This window comes from Schistocerca americana, chromosome 8, assembly GCF_021461395.2.
Source record: "Schistocerca americana isolate TAMUIC-IGC-003095 chromosome 8, iqSchAmer2.1, whole genome shotgun sequence".
NCBI classification, from domain to species: Eukaryota; Metazoa; Arthropoda; class Insecta; order Orthoptera; family Acrididae; genus Schistocerca; species Schistocerca americana.
The window spans coordinates 471,167,132-471,190,918 of record NC_060126.1 but is presented as its reverse complement, the minus strand read 5'-3'; the positions used below and the strand labels follow the sequence as shown (position 1 = coordinate 471,190,918).

General features: G+C 39.2%; 1 protein-coding gene across 5 annotated transcripts in view; it reads left to right on the top strand.

Moving 5' to 3' along the window:
* The window catches only part of LOC124545129 (putative fatty acyl-CoA reductase CG5065), a 278,021-nt gene that overhangs the window by 99,396 nt on the left and 154,838 nt on the right, over positions 1-23,787 (top strand). The gene's annotated exons all lie outside the window — the stretch shown is intronic.

The following is a 23,787-nucleotide window of genomic DNA, read 5'->3' as shown; positions in this document are numbered from 1 at the left end:
AGGTAACACACGAACACAGCGGTTCATTTCACGAATGCTGTTGATGAGTAAAGCGGAGAGATGTTGGAAGGGGCCACTGCGAAATATGCCAGAAATGCGAGATGCTCTGTCGCTCTGTCGACATTTGATTTTCAGTGACTGATGACCGAACTGCGGAAGACGACTCGTTTCGTAGTTCTGAATTCGAACTCATCTCCTAACATAACCACAGCCACATAATGTGCAATGTATCCCAGAAAACGGCGACATAACTAAAATCACGATCGGTTTCTTCACGGCAAAAAAAAAAAAAAAAAAAAAAAAAAAAAAAAACTGTTTCAGCGGAAAAAGCCGGCCGCGGTGGCCGAGCGGTTCTGGGCACTTCAGCCGGAACCACGTGACTGCTACGGTCGCAGGTTCGAATCCTACCTCGGGCATCGGTGTGTGTGAAGTTCTTACCTTAGTTAGGTTTAAGTAGTTCTAAGTTCTAGGGAACTGATGAACTCAGATGTTAAGTCCCACAGTGCTCAGAGCCATTTCAACGATTTTTTTCAACGGAAAAGCAAACTTTAATTTCTCGCATTTATTGGTTTACCCGCAGCTATCCTCACACTGGCTGCACAACCTGCCGCATTGAAACATCCGCTTTTGAACAATTATACATGATTGTGCTTAAACTGACACACGATATTTTTAGCGCAACGCATTTTGACTTTCAATAATCCCTACAAAAGAATGACCCTGACTAACATTAACCTATACCGTTCACAAATCACTTACCTCACAAAAATCTTCGTTACTCGAACTACTGCAATACAGCGAGCGCCACTACTGCCAGCTAAATAAAAGATTCAAACTACTGAAGACACTAACTACTGATAGGCATAGTTAGCAAATGAAAGATTTTGATAGAGAACAAACAATTTATTTACCCTAATAGTGTTCAAAAGTCATAATATATATATCAGTTCATGACATCCAGTCTTACAAATTTACTCTTTCTGACGGACACACGTCCAGATCATCTGCTCTCACAACTCCGCCATTTCTCTCCCCACATCCACCACTGCTGGCGGCTCACCTCCAACTGCGCAACGCTATGCGCTGTTAACATCCAGCTGCCCAACACTACAATAGCAAACAACGATGTAAACCAGTCACAGACTGCACACAGCACAGCCAGTGATTTCCATATAGACTGCTACATGGCGTTACCAATATAAAAACCTAAACAGCCTACTTACAAAGCCCCCATGCTTCCCACAACAAAATTTTACAAATTGTTTTGGGCAGTGGCCAATACAGATTTGAAATTTTTTTTTATAATTACAATAACAAAGGAATCAAATGCACACACTTATTGATACACTGTTGGTCGAAAGCAAAGATTTTCTCACAGTCCATAAAGACAGTCCTGATCATTCATCACAGTAAAACTGCAGTTTTTTTTCCTCAAAGTCTGAGCAGTAAAAGACAATGCACACGGAAGTAGTGGATTTCCATGCAGTCTTGAAGAAGTAGTGTTGTTCTTCCAACAGAAAGACAGTGCTGACTCTTGACATGCAGACAGGTAATGGTCCACAACAGAGCAAACCCACAGCAGAGTCAGTCGAAGTTTTGAAGAATATTGGTAGGTAGGTCATCACAGAGCAGACCCACTGTGGTCCTTGTAGAGATGGCTAGCAGCCATCCGTTGCGACTGTACAGGCGGACAATCACCAGCGAAGACTCTTGTGGACAATATAGCAAGTCCATGAACCACCATTTGTGCACTCACAAAGATTTTTTTTGAAATGTCCTTAGAGCCAGCAGTGCTGTTATCCAGTCCCTTGCTGAATTATTACCACACGTGCAAACACTAACAGTCCTCCTTTTTTTTTTTTTACATATTGTGCATATACTATGACCAACAGAAATGCGTGCAGTGAAATGTATGCTTACAAGTTACTTAATTTGATGAACTGGTGTCCATTACAATTTTATAACATGAGAATACAATTACAGAGATACAGAAAACATCATGAAAACATAATAATACAGATAACATTTGTAGTAATACAGGCTTTAGAAATGGTTCAAATGGCTCTGAGCACTATACGAGGTCATCAGTCGCCTAGAAGTTAGAACTAATTAAACCTAACTAACCTAAGGACATCACACACGTCCATGCCCGAGGCAAGATTCGAACCTGCGACCGTAGCGGTCGCTCGGCTCCAGACTGTAGCGCCCAGAACCACACGGCCACTCCAGCCGGCACAGGCTTTACAAAAGAATAGAAATAGACATATACATCAGTGTTACAGGAATTATGACATAAGTAAATATATAAAATAATGAGAATAGTTTTCGAAACATTAATTTCACACATGAGCATTGAAATAGAACAGAATTAATAATGACTATAAACATCTTTACAAAGAAAATAACATATTATTAATGCAAATTATATTTGAGGATAACAGTATTCCTCATCATAGTGAATGTAGCTTAGTACTAGAAAAATTCTACAACATAAATCTTATTAACTAAACACATAAAGACAGGAAAAACACAAATACACAAGAGTACACAAACACATAGCAGAATAACACAGGAGGAAAGGACAGAGTACATTTGGTACTGCAGTAACATTTGGTACTGCAGTCCAACCTAAAACTTCATTCCATAGATCTTTCGTCTTATTTCAACATTTGTTTCCACCAAAAAAATCCTATCCAAGCATGCTTTCTGTATTTATATGTTCACATATTTCTTACCTCATTATTTGTTTTCCATTTTCTTATAGCTTCTCAATGCATTTCTTCCAATTCATCACAAGTCGTTTTCTTATATAGCCTACCCGATTTTAAGCTAACTTAAATCTTCTGAGCTCAGATGCTAAACTAAGGGACGAGGCAATGCAGCAGCACAAAACAATTAACACAAACAGCAATGAGAAAAAATGGAAATTGGCAAAGCAAGCAGCAGTATAGCCAAATTATCGAAGCAAATGCAACATTACAACTAATATAAGGCAATGTGCAGCAGATAAGAAAAATAAATGAGTAGTAAAACTGGCTTAACAGAGTAATACAAAGTGAAATTTAGTACCACTATGCCTGGCAAACAGCAGCAGCAAATGCAATAACTTATATCTAAACATGACAAAACCACAAGCAGAAAAAATAGTACACTAAAGACAGAAATGCAGATAAGGGAAATATATATTCACATTTTAATGTCTATGTAATTAAAGTGGTGCACCACAAGAAATTATTCTACCAAAAAAAAAATTACCAAGTAGTTGAAAAGGAAATTATGTATGCAGTAACTGTTATTAATCCCTTCTTATTCTTCTTTCCTTTCCAAGTTCTCCTTTTCGAAGAATGTGGATCATAAAATTATTATTTAATAGCTCTGTTGACAGAAAGTGTTCACATTAGCAAATGCATTTAATTTTATTTTATAAAACCAATGCTGCAACACAGCTGGAAACCAGATATCAAATGAAATAAGCAACTATGAAAAGCAAAGCATAAAAATATCATTCAATAGTCATGTGGCATTTCATAAGTTAGTAGAAATTCTCTCGACTTTCGTAGAAAGACACTTGTCATCATCAGGTGTGCAGATGTAAGAATATTTCCCATCAGTTTATAAGCATTTCAGTAAGTAGCATAATGTACGCACTCCACAATATAATCATATGTTTCCAGGTAATGAGCGTGTCGTATTTGCGATGCTTTCTACAAAGAAATGTCAATACTGAGGTTAATGGTCTCTCTTTTTTTTTTCTCCGCCTAATGGCTTTTTCTCAAGGCAGGTGAAACAGCTGGGCGTCCATGACGCATTACGTGAAAGTAACTTAACTTTCTTACCGAAAAATTTACGACGGCAGTGACAGTCTCATATAAAAAAAAATTTCACAGGTCGAGAATTAGCGCTACGAATGTGTAGAAACAAAATCCTATAAATATAACAGCGTCCAAAAAAATTTTGCCGGCGTTCTGATGCGTTTACGCATATACACACATTTCATAACTCTTAAAGTACGATTCTTGGTTTCCAACGTCCTTTTTCACAAACCAGAGTCCCTAACCACTACTCATTATTCCTTACCTTATTACACATATACATATTCGTCGACACTTCTTCAATATTTCATCATAATAAATACATATCATAATAAACACTCCTCAACAGCATAATACACATCAACGTCGTAATAATAACACCATAACACCTCAGTCGAATCTCAAAAACGTCGTAGCTTTCTGCAATAATTTCAAAACCTAAAAAAATTCTCTGCTCATTTAAATAGTGTCATCTACCTCAAACGTACATTAAAAATCATGATCCCATACCAAATACATCATTCGAAGCTCTCATAGTATCATAATGGTTCTGAAAAAATATGGACAGTTCACACAGTACAGACAAAATACAGTTTCATACGTGTGAAGTTATCCAACTGTGTAATTGTGTAAACATGTGTCACTGATGTAGTAAAAAAAATGTTTGTCTCTCAGTTAAATGATCAGATAGCTGTGTAGTTTATGTGTTAGAGAAATATGGTACCGATGTGTAAAGTTGTGTAAGCGAATACCATATTAGCTAGGGCTCCTTGTGCTTGCCAGACACATGGTACACAAAGTAAGCGTGTACCCCCCTGAGGAATAATGTAATTATACCCTCAGGTGTTACAGATTACAGCAATGGAATGAAATGTATTACGGAAAACTTTCTTTGTAATTCAAAAATCTTTAAAAATAAATGTTTTAAGCACAAGATTAATCACTCAAATGCATGTCCTGTAGCGCTAAATTGTGCGTCTCATTGTAACATAATCTCTGTCATTACTTAAGGGTAAAAAATATGCCAAGTGTCGTAATTATCGTCGTCCATAAGCAAAGTTCTGTAGAAGTCAATGTACTTACCTCGTAATAAACAAAAGCGAAATGCTATGGGTATAGATATCGTAGTTATTACGTACAGTACCGTGATCAAGAAAGTACTGCACTGTAATGTATTGTTGTTCTACAAAAATGGCTGTCTTATTGTAGCTATACCACAAAGTTACTACCAAAACATGTTTTACTTTCCAGAAGAATACAGAAAAACTGTGCAGATATAAAGCAGATACAGCACAAAAGCACCAATGTAAATTGTGTCTCACATTAGTAGTGTCGTGATATAATCGTGTAGCTGTGAAAGAAACCAAATGGTAAGTCATCTTTAATCCCACAGAAAGTACTTCAAATAAAGAATGTCTTCTCAAGTAAACCAAAATGCTGCATGAAAATCTCATTAGCAGTGCTGGTATATGTTATAAGTATGTGTGCCTTATAGTCGTTACGTGATCGTGCAACTAACAAGCAAGAATGTACAAATAACAACACTGTGTCGTCTGCTCGCTATAACAATCCATTCGTAATTTCTTGACTGGATATTTAACTTCAAACATTGCAGATTATCTTTCAATAAACGCTTTTACATGTGAAGTGTGGTGTAAACCTTTACTCTTCCTAGTACGCAGAGTTTCAACTGCAACACAATTATCATGTGGTATACGTCGGATTCTGTAAGGTCCATTGTAAACTAGAAAGAATTTGTGACTCAAGTGTTTCTTCATATGTGGCAATGTATGAGCTTTAATGAGAACTTTCTGACCGATATATAATTTCTTTGCATTTGCTTTACCGTGTAGTTTTCTCCTTTTTTCTGCTGCAGATTTTATATTTTTAATAGCCAAATCAATTATGTCTTTGTGTCGATGTTTACATGTAATCGGAAAAGGTACAAATTGTCTGATTCTGTTCGGTGGTTCTTCATTCTTTAGTACAAGAATAGGTCGTAAAGCAGTGGAGTCATGAGGCATTTCATTCAGCACGTTTTGAAATAAGTGTAAATATCTGTCCCGATGCTGATGCTTTCTGTGACAATAATGTCTGCAAAGCTTATTGATTTCTTTCATAATCCGTTCAGACGAGTTGCAATGTGGTGAGTACAATGAAATAAAAACAGGTTTAATTTTATGGTTCCGAAGCATGCGTGACCAAACAACAGATCTGAATTGCGGTCCGTTACCTGAAATGACTTTACTAACGTGACCAACTTCACGTAAGAAATTTTTAACAAAGGCGTTGGATACAGACTGTCCAGTGGCTTTACGTAACGGAGTGAAACAAACAAATTTTGAAGTAAGTTCAACAGCGACTAGAACGTACGAAAATCCATTAGATGTTCTGACAAGTGGTCCCAAGAGATCAACAGCAGCAAATTCTTTTAATTTAGAAGGAATTATAGAAAACAACGGAGCACGATGCGATATAGTAGATGGTTTAGCCTTTTGACAAAGTTTACAAATAGACAAGACTCTTCGAATTCTCTTTTCCATATTGTTAAAATAACAAGTCGTTCGAAGAATATGATAACATTTTCGTGGCCCAAAATGTGCGTAGCTGAAATGAATGTACCAAATGAGCTTATTAACAAAATCTTCTGGAATGCAAAGTACCCATACTTGTCATCAACAGTGCAGCGTTTGAAGAGTATGTTGTTTCTAACCAGATAATAATGCCGAATCTGAGTGTGTGTCTTTTCATGCCATTTACTTTTGATGTCTTTCCAAATCGGATCTTTATCTTGTTCATGAGCAATTTCCTTTAAAGATGTGGTGATGAAGCTTTCAAAGGCGACTTTCTGAATGAAAAGAATACTGAAATTTTTCTCGAGGTTGCCTTCTGTGTTACTTTTCTCAAGCCCAGCCGGTGCGCGTGACAGTGCGTCCGCAACAATGTTCTCCTTGCCGGGAATGTAGACTATTGTGAAGTGGAATTCTTGCAGAAACAATGCCCAACGTTTTAACCTGTCATGATTTAATTTTGAAGACATAAGAAATTGTAATGATCACTGTATACTTTTACGTGCTTACCAGAAAGAAAGAAACGGAATTTGTTAAACGCCCAAACGATAGCTAAAGCTTCTAATTCAGTAACGGAATAATTTTTTTCAGATTTTGTTAGCACTCGGCTAGCAAAAGCAATGGTTTTATGAACTGTAGTGTCATTTTCTATGGCTTCTTGAAATAAATGGCTACCAACACCGACTTTAGAAGAATCTGTGCTAAGGCAGAAATCTTTTGACAGATCTGGATGAGATAGTATTGGCGCGTTAAGTAGCGATTCTTTCAAAGAATTGAATTCCAACTGCGCTTGTTTGTCCCAGTTACAAATAGTATTTTTTCCAGTGAGAGAACAAAGTTTTGGTGTCACGAGAATTTGCAAATTCAGAAAACGACGGTAAAAATATACGAGACCTAGAAAACTGCGGACTTGTTTTTTTGTGGATGGAACTGGAATGGCTCTGATTGCTTCTAACTTTTCAGGATCCGGCTGAATGACTTCAGAAGAAATAATATGTCTCAAAAACCTTACCTTTGACGTACCGAATTCAGACTTTTCCAAGTTAACTGTAATTCCATATTCTGCAAAATACGTAACAAACTGTTGAGGATGCGATTATGTTGTTCCCATGAGGCTTCTGCTATTAGAATATCATCCACATATAAAGTGATGTGACGTTTTAAGAAATCAGGTAATATGGAATTTAGCCCGCGAATGAACGCTGCCGACGAAATGTTCAAACCAAAAGGAAGTTTCCGAAATTGATAACAAACGCCGAAACAAAGGAAAGCTGTGTATTTTCTACATTCTGGATGAAGTTCGATCTGATAAAAGCTGGATCTGATATCAATAGAAGACAACACTTTTACACCATTAAAATTTTGAAGAAGTTCTTCCATCGTTTGCGGCTTGTCTGTTTCAGGAATGATGATAGTATTGATTTGTCTCGAATCTAAGACAAGTCTGATCGATCCATTTTTCTTCTCAACAACATGTAATGGATTGTTGTATGAGCTTACTGCAGGCTCAATAATGCCCTCGTCAAGCATAGGTTGTATTTCTGTTCTAATACGGTCCCTGTAATGTGCTGGAATTACGTATGGTCTAACACAAAATTTATTATGGTCACGAACACGAAATTGGTATTGAAATCCCTTGATTGTTCCTGTTTTGAGTAAAAACTGTGGTATGTGCTTGTAAAATCTCAAAAAGATCCTGCCTATCAATGTCATTACAGTTCTTAATAGTTTGAATTTTATTCTGAATTAACTCATTAGTATCAAATACGCCGTCGATATAATCCCTGTCAGTACTTGCAGAGTGATTGTTAGTGTCAAGTACCGTCGAAAATTCAGAACTGTTGTCTAACAGAAGGTAAAGCCGATTAATTTCCTCGTCATGGTTTGAGAGCCAATCTTCAAACTTCAAAGCAATTGACTTACCTTCTTTCTCTAAACTTATTTCAGTACTGTGAAAGTTTAAGATTGCTTTGTATTCATTCAAAAAGTCTACTCCCAATATAATTTCCGTCGACAATAATGGAACAATAAGAAAGTTCATAGAGAAGCTGTGGCTTTAGCAAAAGAATTCTAAGTTGGTTTGTTGGTGTACATCTGCACTTTTTCCAAAAATTACACCTTGTAATTTAATCTTACTTAAAGGAAGTGTGGGGCAATCGTCCGATTTGTTGCATTTGCTAAAAGCTGTTTCATTAATTACTGAAAAGGGGCTGCCAGAGTCAAGTAATGCCGTAAATTTTACGTTATTTACTGTGATGTGAATCACAGGATATGCAATGTTGTTATGTTTTACGTCGTGTTCGTGGAGTAAGATGTCCCTAATGTCTTCCATTTTTACGTAATTACTAGCCACGGCAGCTACGTCGTCAGCTTCATAAGTACATATTATGGCTGTCAGCGGTGTGAGTCATTGCCTACTGTCTCTTTGTTGGCGTGCATCGTTATTGGCATTAGGAGGCCTAACTTCTACAAGTGCACCTTGTCGAGAGGGCCCTGCCCTGTTTGAATCCCGCCAGTTCTGATGCAATTCAGCTCTGTCGTTACGATCATATCGTCTGTCGTCATGTCGGTAGATTCCATAGTTTCTTTCTTGTCGGTCACGTGGTGGAGAATTTCTCCCTGAATCGTAACTGCGCGCTAGACCGTTAGTCTGAAGCTATTCTGTCTCCTTTGATAATAATTATTTTGGTTCCCATATTGTCTGCTTCTCTGATTGTCTCTGTGATAGTCATTACCGCGGAGAGGTGATCTTTCCCTTTAATTATTACTACTCTGCCAATGGTTGTCATACGGGTGGTGTCTGTTTTGGTCACGATTTACGTTGTAATAATAGCCTTGTCGTGTCCATTTATAATTTCTGTTATCGCGGAATTGTAACGGATGTGACCTGTAATTGTTGTGCTCCTGTTTTCGCGTTCCGCGATTGTCAGTGTCAATTTCCAATTCTTGTAACAGTCCCTGAAAATCTTCAATCTCGTCTTTGCAACGTCCTGCCAAAATAATATGTCGTAAATGTTCAGGCAATTTGATTAAGCAAATGCGGATGAGTTCTGAGGGGCTGTAAGGGCTTGACAGGTACTGATTCTTGTGCAACGTATCTTCAAAATATTTCACAATACTGGAAAATTCAGATTGTTCGAAAGGTTTCATCATTACGATGCTTTGTTTTACTCGGTATTGTGTGGCTTGAGACCAATATGCTGAGAGGAAGGTATGATAAAATTCTCCTTCACTGTGGCAATCGTGAATGACCGATAGCATTCTTTCAGCTGGTTCATTCTCTAAGTAGCTACACATAAATTCTAATCTGTGCTCTAATGACCAGTTGGGAGGAAAACAATGAGAGAATTGATGGAGCCACGATTGTGGACGAATATTGTTGCCAGAATTCTTAAATGTTTTGAATTTACGTGTAGTAATGAACAGCTTGCATCGTGTCGGCGAGACGCATATCGGTCATTGTTACGTCGTGTCGGCGGTTCCATCTCAAAATTCGGTGCACCTTGCCAATTACTTTCATAATTTCCGAAATGCCCTGTGTTATTATTTTGCGGCTTTTCCGTATTTCTAAGTCCCTCTTCCAGTGTTGGAGCGCGAGTGTCCTCTGAAATATGTAATTTGTGTGTCACTTATGCCAACTGATCTTGTACTTCCTGGATTCCTCTTTCGTGTTGCGTATTAATGTGATTCTGATTTTGTTTGAATTTCTAAATTTGTTCATACTCTTCTGTGTCAGTGATGGCTACAGGTCTTGTGTCATTCAGATCATCATCTACCTTTGTAGATAAGTTAGTGAACTGATCCGAAAGTTCGGCTACTTTCTCCGATAGTGTACTTATTTCCTCAGTGTGTTTTTCTGAACCAAGTTTCAGAGTGTCCATTTGTGTTGAAATCGTACCTACTGTGTCCTTTAAGTTTTCCTGAGTTTTGCAAGTTGCGTAACCGAATCGGTAGATGCAACTGAGTTAATTTTAGCTTGCAAGGTCTCATGATTTTCATCAACAATAGTTTGCAGTTCTTTTATGGCTGCTTCGTGATTCCGTAATGTATTTTCATGCCGCGAAAAAATAGGTTGGAAATGCTCACAAATTTGCGTTTTTACATCATTACAGACTTTTTGACATTTCGATTCGATTTTATGTAACTCAGTAGTTAAATCTTCACGTGTTTGTTCAAGCGTGGTGTGAAGATTATGTTCCATTGCGTCTAGCTGTAGCTGTTTTTGTTTCTGGTGTTGTTCCATTGTGTCTAACTTTTGAAGATTTTGTTCCATTGTGTCTAACATTTGAAGATTTTGTCCCATTTGTTTCTGATTTTGTTCAAGCGTTGTGTCCAACTTTTGTAGCCTTTGTCCCATTTGTTGCATTAACTGTAATAACAATGCACTGCTGTCTGAAACATGTTCCTCAGTGCCATTCGGCAGTGCATTTAAACCGGCAATATTCGCATTTTGAAAAGCAGAAAATGTGTCTTGACTTATTTGAGAAAACGGTGAGGAAGCAAAACCTGAATCTACAGTATTTGCAAGATTGTGTCCTGTCATTTCGGACTCCTGAGGCGAGCTGTTGCCGACCGATCGATCGATGATGCTTCCCTGTTCACTATTTGTTTCACTGTCTCGCCATTATTTGTTGCCCGCTCCATTTCCCTATGCACAATTACCAAATTACTACTTTGAGCCGGCCGGTGTGGCCGTGCGCTTAAAGGCGCTTCAGTCTGGAACCGCGTGACCGCTACGGTCGCAGGTTCGAATCCTGCCTCGGGCATGGATGTGTGTGATGTCCTTAGGTTAGTTAGGTTTAATTAGTTCTAAGTTCTAGGCGACTGATGACCTCAGAAGTTGAGTCGCATAGTGCTCAGAGCCATTTGAACTACTTTGAATGTCTGTTAATTCATTACACAGTGGTGCTGATAAGCTACGCTCGTCGTCACTATTATTTCTTAGTTTACACGATAGCACAGAAAAGCACAATTTGAAGAGCAAAATAAGAAAACACATTAACATAGCACTAAAAATAATATCTACTTAATTGCAAACACAGCTGCGAAATACTTGGTGCAAATCTACATGCATGCCACAACTGTTTTACTGTGCAACAATGAAAAACTACAACTACAAATGAAATTCTCTCTATAATTACGCGCTAGCAATAAACAATAGCTACACTAATTACACATACAAGAAAAAATCAGAAGATTCCAGTGAGGTATCCTCGGCTAAGGATCGACATATGAAACGTCACCTTCTGAACAATTATACATGACTGTGCTTAAACTGACACACAATATTTTTAGCGCAACGCAATCTGACTTTCAATAATCCCTTCAAAAGAATGGCCCTGACTAACATTAACCTATACCTTTCATAAATCACTTACCTCACAAAAATCTTCGTTACTCGAACTACTGCAAAACAGCGAGCGCCACTACTGCCAGCTAAATGAAAGATTCAAACTACTGAAGGCACTAACTACTGATAGGCATAGTTAGCAAATGAAATAGTTTGATAGAGAACAAACAATTTATTTACCATAATAGTGTTCAAAAGTCATAATATATATAGCAGTTCGTGACATCCAGTCTTACAAATTTAGTGTCTCCGATGGACACACGTCCAGATCATCCGCTCTCACAACTCCGCCATTTCTCTCCCCACATCCACCACTGCTGGCGGCTCACCTCCAACTGCGCAACGCTACGCGCTGTTAACATCCAGCTGCCCAACACTACAATAGCAAACAACAATGCAAACCAGCCACAGACTGCACACAGCACAACCAGTGATTTCCATATAGACCGCTACATGGCGTTACCAATATAAAAACCTAAACAGCCTACTTACAGCATTACCAACCGATGAGCAATCCTGGTTGGCACTTAACTTTAGATTATAGGCGACACAGACAGATTCAGAACGAAAAAAGTGAGATAGGATGAACAATAAGAGAGAATAACAAGTTAATATCGTGGTAAAGATGACAGTGCGAAGTAATAGAAATAAAAAATACATTTAAAAAAATTAACTGAATATAAATAGAAATGAAAATCTTTTTATTAGATTTAGAAACAAAGTTTTGCACTATTTGACGAGTTTCGAATCCAACACCTTTCATATGCCAAGATCATACACTAACCACTGTCCTACCTCATTGTTACGTGTATGAGTCTAGTGACAGAAGACGTAAGGGAATTAAATCATTAGCTGCCAGTGAGCACTGATTCGTATCAATCAGGCAAGTTAAATATTTGTTCGTGACCAGCATTCGAACCTAGTTCTCCAGCTTATTAGGCAGATGCAATGACCACTACACCATCCGGTCACACTCACCATCACCACTGCACGGACTACCCTATAACGCCTCTCGTCAGACCGAAATTCTCAACTTACACCACAAACTGTTGATGGAGTGACAGCACATACACCCAGTGACCCAGTCGCATCAACAACAATGAAATGCGGCCTTCAAAAATCTGGTTTCATGCAATGTCGTATGAAGCTTGTCTAATGTAAGTCTATCTCTGTGATTATAATTGCATAGGGCTATACTACCAACAATCGCAACCCGCAAGGTTAGTCAAGAGCGCTAATGCGCTGCTTCCTGGACCCGGGTAGGCGCGCCGGCCCCGGATCGAATCAGCCGGGCGAATTAAGTACGAGGGCCGGTGTGCCGGCCAGCCAGCAGTGTATCAAATACACTGAAGCGCCAAAGAAACTGGTACAGTCATGCGTATCCAAATACAGAGATATATGAACAGGTAGTATACGGCGCTGTGGTCGGCAACACGTTTATAAGACAGCAAGTGTCTGGTGTAGTTGTTAGATCGGTTACTGCTGCTACAATGGCAGGTTATCAAGATTTATGTAAGTTTGAACGTGGTGTTATAGTCGGAAAACAAGCTATAGGACACAGCATCTCCGAGGTAGCGATGAAGTGGGGATTTTCCTGTATGACCATTTCACGAGTGTACCTTGAATATCAGGAATATGGTAAAACAACAAATCTCCGAAATCACTGCGGCCAGTAAAATATCCTGCAAGAAAAGGGCCAATAACGACTAAAGAGAATCGTTCAACGTGATAGAAGTGCAATCCATCCGCAAATTGCTGCAGATTTCAATGCTAGGCCATTATCAAGTGTCAGCCTGTGAACCATTCAACGTAACATGATCGATATGGGCTTTCGGAGCCGAAGGTCTACTCGTGTAACCTTGATGACTGCAAGACACTAAGTTTTACGCCTCGCCTGGACCCTGCAACGCTGGCTTTGGACTGTTAATAACTGGAAACGTGTTGCCCGATCGGACGAGTCTAGTTTCCAATCATATCGAGCGGATGGACGTGTACAGGTATGGAGACAACCTCATGAATCCATGGACCCTGCATGTGATGCGGGGGACTGTTCGAGCTGGTGAAGGCTCTGTAATGGTGTGGAGCGTGTGCAGAAGGAGTGATATGGGACCCCTAATACGTCTAGATACAATTTTGACAGGTGACGCGTACGTAAGCATCCTGTCTGGTCACCTGCATCCATTCATGTCCATTGTGAATTCGGAGGACTTGGGCAATTCCAGCAGCACCATGTGACACCCCGCACGTCCAGAATATCTACAGATTGGGTCGAGGTGCACTCTTCGGAGTTTAAACACATCCGCTGGCCAACGAACTCCCCAGGCATGAACATTACTTAGCCAGTCTGGTATGCCTTGTAATGTGCTGTTCAGAAGAGATTTGTACCCACTCGTCCTCTTAAGGATTCATGGTGGCACCTCCCTCCAGCACTACTTCAGACGTAAGTCGATTCCATGCAACATCGTGTTTCGGCACTTCTGCGTGCTCGCGGAGCTCATGTGTGCCAGTTTATTTGGCTCTTCAGGGTATATTATCGTTTTGAAGACATTCGCTCTAATCCTAAAATGCCATATTACCTTTCGGGGTGACTTTTACCCCTTAAAAGTGAAACTGAGTGCAAAAAAAAAAAACTACGTATTGCACTATTTCGCCCCCTCTACACACCTGTCAAATTTCATCAAGATAGTTTATTTACATTTGAGAATGTTTCCTTCAACTTATATTTACTTCAACATTTTGAAACAAATTCATAAAGTCACGTGCAGTTAAAAAAAAATTAGATTACTGAAAATAAAAAAAAAGCAAGTCAGGTAACCCCCCAACCCCCCCCCCCCCCCCAACTTCAGGGTGACAGGGAAGCAAACAACGGTAGTAGTCGCTTAAATAGCTACACAAACAGAATGTGGTTTCGGCGGGCAGCAAAGTAAATAGAGGCATGACAAACGACATCTCACAGCTGACTAGTTTAACAACGAGGTAGCAAGTGGAAAGTACTGAGGACTTGATGTAATCAGCTGGCCGGCTGCCTTACCAAAGTAGCTACCTCTTAACAGTCACACAGCAAAATTGTTCGGTGAACGTCACAATGAAGTCGCTCGCAAGTGATTCGTCATATAATGGCTAATCTATCCTGCAACAAACACATATAGAGAGAATTAAACATTACACTCCTTAAATACAAGGCAATACACAAGGCTTCAGTGGGACAGAATGTGAAGTCAACTGCGTTAGCACTAACGGCTAAATAGTATTTGAATGCAGTCCCAAAAAGGACATACGATGAAAACTTCAAATTTCCTTAAAATGCAAGACCCAAAATAAAAGCTCATAAAATACAAGGCACCTTAAGAAAATCTAGCAAACATTGTCATGTACTGACGACATAGTGACTCCTTTACGGTTAAGGGCACTTCTAGGTAAGAAATCACAGACACAACGCAGAGAGCACGCAAAAGTTTAGTTTCCCGGAGGTAAATAGTAACACCAGAGGCCTGCAAATTGCAGACGGTCTGTGCAGCTGTCCCATGGGAGAAGTTTCGTTACAGAGAATTAACTGGTAATTCCAGAAACCGCCTAGATGCTACCGTAAGGCGTCACCGTAGGAAATGGCCATGAAGCGGAGGCAGCAAGCTTGAAGCCTGCTCCTCAGAACTGCAGCGTTAATCGGCTTACACAGGTTAGAGTGCTATATCACAGCAGTCCCCACCCACACAAGGGCGGAGGGCGTGGCCAAGTGACGTAAAACACTGTAGTTGCTGGCCGTAATAGGGGTGGCACTGACGTTTAGCTTTCAGCTAAACTCTGTTGATACCAAACTTGGAGTTTGTTAATGTAAAATCCAGAAGAACCCCTACCTACCGAGTAGGAGCAAGGGACGAATCTAAGTTGGTTGGCCATAGGCACCCTGGAGGTGCAGAGATACCCGCCAAATTGACCGAAGCTTGTTAGGTGCCGGTGGACAGGCGGGTCGACTGTAAGAAGGGAGAAACGGTGCGCCGCCACAATGCTTTAAAAACCCATGTTTCTGTATTCAGAGAGAGTTCTCAGTCAGACCGCTCAGCCGCGGACTCCGTGTCGCTCGCGAACTGCCTCAGTAAGCTCACTTGGAGTGCTGCTAGTATTCGCTACTTCAGCTGGCACCCAGCCCAGTGTCTTCAGACACTGTTGTGCAACCAGTTGCTACCTTCGCTTTTTCTAATCTTTAGGTTTAGCCATCAGTGTAGTAGTTAGTCTTATCGCAAATAAATAGTGTTAGTCATTGTTGTTGTTGTGGTCTTCAGTCCTGAGACTGATTTGTTGCAGCTCTCCATGCTAATCTATCCTGTGCAAGCTTCTTCGTCTCCCAGTACTTACTGCAACCTACATCCTTCTGAATCTGCTTGTGTATTCATCTCTTGGTCTCCCTCTACGATTTTTACCCTCCACGCAGCCCTCCAATGCTAAATTGGTGATCCCTCGATGCCTCAGAACGCTTCCTACCAACCGGTCCTTCTTCTTGTGAAGTTGTGCCACAAACTCCTCTTCTCCCCAATCCTATTCAATACCTCCTCATTAGTTGTGTGATCTACCCATCTAATCTTCAGGATTCTTCTGTTGCACCACATTTCGAAAGCTTCTATTCTCTTCTTGTCTAAACTATTTATCGTCCATGTTTCACTTCCATACAAGGCTACACTCCATACAAATACTTTCAGAAACGACTTCCTGACACTTACATCTATACTCGATGTTAAAAAATTTCTCTTCTTCAGAAACGCTTTCCTTGCCATTGCCAGTCTACATTTTATATCCTCTCTACCTAGACCGTCATCAGTTATTTTGCTCCCCAAATAGCAAAACTCCTTTACTACTTTAAGTGTCTCATTTGCTAATCTAATTCCCTCAGCATCATCCAACTTAATTCGACTACATTCCATTATCCTCGTTTTGCTTTTGTTGACGTTCATCTTATATCCTCCTTCCAAGACACTGTCCATTCCGTTCAGCTGCTCTTCCAAGTCATTTGCTGTCTCTGACAAAATTACAATGTCATCGGCGAACCTCAAAGTTTTTATTTCTCATCCATGTATTTTAATACCTACTCAGAATTTTTCTTTTGTTTCCTTTACTGCTTGCTCAATATAGAGATTGAATAACATCGGGGAGAGGCTACAACCCTGTCTCACTCCTTTCCCACCCACTGCTTCCCTTTCATGCCCCTCGACTCTTATAACTGCCATCTGGTTTCTGTACAAATTGTAAATAGCCTTTCGCTCCCTGTATTTTACCTCTGCCACCTTTAGAATTTGAAAGAGACTATTCCAGTCAACATTATCAAACGCTTTCTCTAAGCCTACAAATGCTAGAAACGTAGGTTTGCCTTTCCTTAATCTTTCTCCCAAGATAAGTCGTAAGGTCAGTATTGCCTCACGTGTTCCAACATTCCTACGGAATCCAAACCTTCCCCGAGGTTGGCTTCTACCAGTTTTTCTATTCGTCTGTAAAGAATTCGCGTTAGTATTTTGCAGCTGTGACTTATTAAACTGATTATTCGGTAATTTCCACATCTGTCGACACCTGCTTTCTTTGGGATTGCAATTATTATGTTCTTCTTAAAGTCTGAGGGTATTTCGCCTGTCTCATACATCTTGCTCACCAGATGGTAATAGTTTTGTCAGGACTGGCTCTCCCAAGACCGTCAGTAGTTCTAATGGAATGTTGTCTACTCCCGGGGCCTTGTTTCGATTCAGGTCTTTCAGTGCTCTGTCAAAGTCTTCACGCAGTATCGTATCTCCCATTTCATCTTCATCTACATCCTCTTCCATTTCCATAACATTGTCATCAAGTACATTGCCGTTGTACAGACCCTCTATATACTCCTTCCACCTTTTTGTTTTCCTTTCTTTGTTTAGAACTGGGTTTCCATCTGAGCTCTTGATATTCATACAAGTGGTTCTCTTTTCTCCAAAGGCCTCTTTAATTTTCCTGTAGACAGTATCTATCTTACCCCTAGTGAGATAAGCCTCTACATCCTTACATTTGTCCTCTAGCCATCCCTGCTTAGCCATTTTGCACTTCCTGTCGATCTCATTTTTGAGACGTTTGTATTCCTTTTTGCCTGCTTCATTTACCGCATTTTTATATTTTCTCCTTTCATCAATTAAATTCAATATTTATTCTGTCACCTAAGGATTTTTACTAGTCCTCGTCTTTTTACCTACTTGATCCTCTGCTGACTTCACTACTACATCCCGCAGCGCTACCCATTCTTCTTCTACTGTATTTCTTTCCACTTTTCTTGGCAGTCGTTCCCTAATGCTCTCTCTGAAACTCTCTACAACCTCTGGCTCTTTCAGTTTATCCAGGTCCCATCTCCTTAAATTCACACCTTTTTGTAGTTTCTTCAGTTTTAATCTACAGTTTATAACCAATACATTGTGGTCAGAGTCCACATCTGCCCCTGGAAATGTCTTACAATTCAAAACTTGGTTCCTAAATCTCTGTCTTACCGTTATATAATCTATCTGAAACCTGTCAGTGTCTCCAGGATTCTTCCATCTATACAACCTTCTTTCATGATTCTTGAACCAAGTGTTAGCTATGATTAAGTTATGCTCTGTGCAAAATTCTACCGGGCGGCTTCCTCTTTCATTTCTTAGCCCCAATCCATATTCACCCACTACTTTTCCTTCTCTCCCTTTTCCTGCTACCGAATTCCAGTCACCCATGACTATTAAATACCTGAATAATTTCTCTTATCTCATCATACATTTCATCAATTTCTCATCATCTGCAGAGCTAGTTGGCATATAAACTTGTACTACAGTATTGGGCATAGGCGGCTACGTGTCTGTCGTGTGTTAGTCAGAGCCCCGAATTCCACGAGGCTCCTGGTGCAAGCATCCTGTCGAATCCAAGAATCCGCGCCTCTCGTAGGTGTCCTGTGACTGTCTTTGGCGTTGGTCGAAGTCATCAACCTGCCACTCGGAACTTGTCTTTCTCCATTTGCTCCTCATCGTTCGCATCTTGCATACTGACCTCAAACTCCCTGACTTCTGCCTATCCCGTGTTAGGACGCGACAACGTGACATAAAAGACCATGACAAGAAATTCAGAGAATGACATTTAGAAAAGCACCTGGAAGAGACTACAAGCCGCGTATGCTGTTCAGTAACCCATAGCATTTCTGAACTCAGTGTGTCAAAAAGATTAGATTAACCTAAAGTGATTAAGAAAAAAAAAATGCGAAGTACTAATTTTTAGACATTGTTATTGCTATTGTTTTATTTCTGTTCAACATCGTTTGTTACTCACTTGGACGTACGTGACGGTATGATAAGTTTTATAGTAGGTGGGGCTTTGACTAGGCTGGCAACAAATATTTCATTATAACGTAATTTGACAAAGTTGTTGTAATAGTTGGCTCGTAGCAACTAGGAATGGTGAGAATTCCTATTAAGTAAAACCTGTAGCCAATAGTAATTCGCAAATGAAATGAAACAACTTCAGAGACTTCACTGATCTCATACAGACATGATTTTATGTACATATACTGAACCGGCAGGTGAAAATTTGTACCAAGGCCGGGAATCTAACACATCTCTCGTTTACTAGGCAGGCGCGTTCGCCAGTAAGCCAGCTTGGCACAATGCTTAACGCAGCTGCACGGATTATCTTGATACACTCCCACCTCGGCAGTGAGAATTTGGACCGAGGATGGAGCATGTCATGGTAATGCGTGCACTGCGTTAGCCACTTTGGCACAGTGTTTAAGTGGCTAACGCACATGCCTAGTAAGCGGGAGGCCCGGGTTCGATTCCTAGCCTTGGTCAAATTTTCTTTCGCCGCTTCAGTCTATGTACATAAAATAGTAATTAGCACCTCGTGACGTGCCGGGATCGTGATAAGAGAGATGTAACCACATTTGGCAGCTGCCACAGAACAAGTCACTCGCCCTGACCAGGAAGCGGTACGTCATACCTCACAAATTAAGAGCAACAACAGGTAAGGCACAGAGAAGGCTTATAAAGAGAACAACAAGCAACTGCGAGTCATCTGTGGTGCTTGATGGACGGTGGCCAATTAACTCTAGCGTGCGCATAATTCTTAAATAATGAGACTGAAAGTGAGACGTCCCGTAAAAGGAATTAAGTCCGTGCGGCTGACTTATCATCCTCAAACTTCGTCGCTGGGGAGCTGACAGAACCTTGGTTACCGTTTCTTGGAGGAAAATGACGTTCAATTTCCACACGAGTCCTAAGACGAAATCAGTCATGCAGTGCTGTGTTCCATGTAACTCCCTTCGAAAAAGTATACGTGATCATTGTAGAAACGACATTATGCAATACCTTAAGATACTGTTCAGTTTATAATGCACTGAGCGATCGGTTTCGAAGGAAGTCTGTTATCCAGCACCTATCCTACGCACGTCACAGAAACAAGAAACTTTCAGATGAAAATGATGTTTTAAAACTGCAGTAAAAATACGAGCAATACTTACAGGATTTTGTCAACAGTAAGAGTTACATACATACATAAAAACAGTGTCCATAATACAAATAATGTTTCTTCATGCAGAGGTAGATCCATGGAGCGCCAATTACAAACTACTATCCGAGGAATACAAAAACTAAAATACGAAAAATTATGAGGACCTGTTAGTGTACAAGAATTGTAATCTATAAATACCATAGATTTAGTTCCAATCAACTGACCTTTATGACTAGTATTAACTTTGATCAATATATCACAAACATTTCCATATTTTTGTTTTGTTTTTCAGTGCAAGTTATTCATTAGAAATGGAAATTGAAACTTTAACATTAATAAAAAATTCTCTCTCACCTGTGAGCTACATGTATGTATCACCCTTTCTCTGCTTTACATAAAATAGTAATACTATTTTCAGTTTTATTTACTACACACTTTTCATCTCTTGAACGATCAGCAAATGTCAGTGGTGTTGGTGTTACCGTGTTCTTTGTGTTGTGTACATTTTTTCTACCAATTTGCAGAATTTAATATTTATTGCAGTCGTTGCGCTGCACCTTATATATGGCTGACATGAACTGCGTTTCCAGCTGGAAAACCAGTTTCTACTCTTGTTTTACGAAATGTGTAGATCTGGCAAATATTTGCCAGATATATGGCAAGGCCGTGTACTTTGATTTTTATTTTATCATTTCAACTATTAACGTCATTGCTCTCCTACATATCTTACAATTCTTATTTTTTTCTTCAGATTCCATTAAGTATTCCAGGATTGTACCTATTTTCAATGGCTAAGTGTCTCGACGTATTCAGTTCTATTTCAGTTCGCTTATCAGATAGTGGTAAGTAGATTATTCTGTATACCATAGCATAAAAATGCTATTTTCTATCCATGAGTACCATTTAGACTGTGGATGATAACGTCTAAAAGGTTTTTACTCATGTTTTTTTTATATCCAGTAGTGTATTGAATGTTTTTGTGTAGTTCATTGAATTTCTGATGGCAAGTGAATACCTCCATTTTTGTTCCACTGAACAAAATAAGCATGTCATCTACATAGCGTCTATAATATACTATCTTGTCAGTTAGCACTAGCTGTTCTTTGAAAGGCTTATTTTCTATACCAGACTACAGCTGATTGCTAGGCCATTATTTTACTTGAAGCTTTTTCCATTAAAAGCGAAGTGGGATAAGATTGGTTGTATAAGATCAGTAAGTTCAATTATTTTTGGCATATTTCAAACAAATGTTCTTTAGAATATTAACTGCACGTAAGTTTAACATTTCTACTGAAAGAAATCTGATCTCTAGTGGGACTTTAACATTTTTAATTTAATTAATCAGTTCAGTCGTATTTAAAGAATACAGATTAATATAAGTTTAACTATACTTAATCATTTTCTTTGAGTGTTTACTTAATAAACAAAAAGAGTTGCCATTTTACTTAACGACTGGTCTTATGAGGCTATTTTTATATAATTTTGATTGCGCTCTTGATTTAGGAGATCTTGGATTCATTAAATCCAAATTACATTTTGATTGAACGACTCTAACTGAAAAAAATATTGATAATATTTTTACTACTTTGTCACAAAGGCATGGAGGGCAATTCACTAGAACTAAATCTGCGGTGTTTACAGATTTTCGGTGTTTTACGTTAACGACTGGTCATGAATCTTTGCCATTTTACTTTGTGTATTCAGTGGATAGTGGTTTGTAACTGACACGCTACGCGTCTGTCTCTACATGACGACACACCATTTATAATTATTATTTTTTGATATTATGTTTTCTATGTATATATGTCTTCCTGTTAAAAAAATCTCCAAGTATTGCGTGTATTTCTTTTCAATTTTCAGACATAATTTTCGCCTGAATTTTTCCTGCTGCCAGGACGTGATGTACAACAAGTGCTAGACAACGATCTTTGACTGAAACCGATCACACAGTAACCAGTAAATTAAACAGCAGCTTAAGATATTACATGATGTCATTTCTACAATTTACAAAAAGTGAAAAACTCAATAAAAAAACTGTACCTGTGAGAAACCTGTATCCTCACAAGTCATAGTTAAAAGAAATTTTATAAATTATTGTTCACTGTTTTTTTTCATTCTGTCATTTATGTATAGCCATCTTTTTGTGAACTTACAACTTGGTTAAACCACATCTGACCGAAGGGAGAACAATTGTAGGAAATCATTGCTCAGCAATAACTGGTTGCAGTGAAACAGAATCGATAATTTGTGACCGCCATAAACATGGTATGTTAGATCACACTTTCTCCAATGCTACATTTCTTCACTTATTTCAGTTCTCTTCTGCTATCTGTTTTCTTCCCTATCATTTCTGCACTATTTCACCTTGGATTCTTTCCACTTCCTACTTTGGTTTCTGTACATCCTTCAAATCCTTGCTTATTTAGGCCTGTTTCTTCTAAGTCGACATGTAATTTCCTAGGCTATATTAGGTTGCCTTCTTAATTTTTTCAGAGTGATGTACAATTTTTCTTATCAGTCCATTATTTGAGTATATCCTATTTTCCTTACTTAGTCTGTACGTTTTTCTATGTCACTCTATTTGTATATTATGTGTAACTTCTTAGTTTAAATGTTTCTAATGTTGACCTGTTTCTTAATACTTTCCTCACAAGTCACAACCATTCTTTCCCTTTTTCTGATTTCTTCGCGGTCTTTTACTGAGCTTAATATTAGTGTTTGTTTTGCGCACGTTGGTGGAATTACCGTCTTGCAATGATGAATTTTTATGTTTCTGGACAATCATTTCTTGCCATGAGCATCTTTTGTGTACTGAAATGTTGAGCACATCTTTCTTAATCGTGATTCTTTCTCTCCTCCAGTAGACTGGATGACTGATCCTCGATACTTAAATTTAACTTCTCTTCTGATTACTGTGATGTAATATTTGTTTTAACTTGATATAATACTTGCTATAACTCACGGCTTACTTTCGCAAGGACCATGTAGGTAGGATCACTGTGAAATACAGAACTCTCCCACCACCACCTTGTCCCCAGACAGCCCCTCCACATGGTCACGCACACCACTGCTATTTTCAGTTGATATTTGGCTTTTGTGGTTATTTCTCATGCAATAAACACGATAATAAAACAGTAGTTTTCACATTTGCTAACCTATTCGTCAAGAGAGATTTAGCAACTGTTATGAAATTTAAAATTTTGTACCTTTGTGGTACATTTCTGTTTTTGACATCACTAGTTTCGACCAAAGTTGATCATCTTCATGTCTACGTTACTGCATAAGCAGCCTATCACGTCTGTATGGAATTACCTATAAGACTGATGGGTAGTTGCGTGTGGATACAACGCGTCAATTATGCAAATACACACTGCACCACAGAATTAAAGGATCACTTATTTGATACCCGATAATTGCCTCCCATGGCGACGCGTAAGTTTTAAATTTGGCTCAAAAGTATCTACAGCTGTCCTGTGTAATGGTGCATAAGCATGGAGCCTTGTTACGCCACCCTTGGTCTCGGCAACGGTTCGAACACCGAGGTATCGACACATGCGAGATGAAGCCACAGCTCGGAAATTCATGT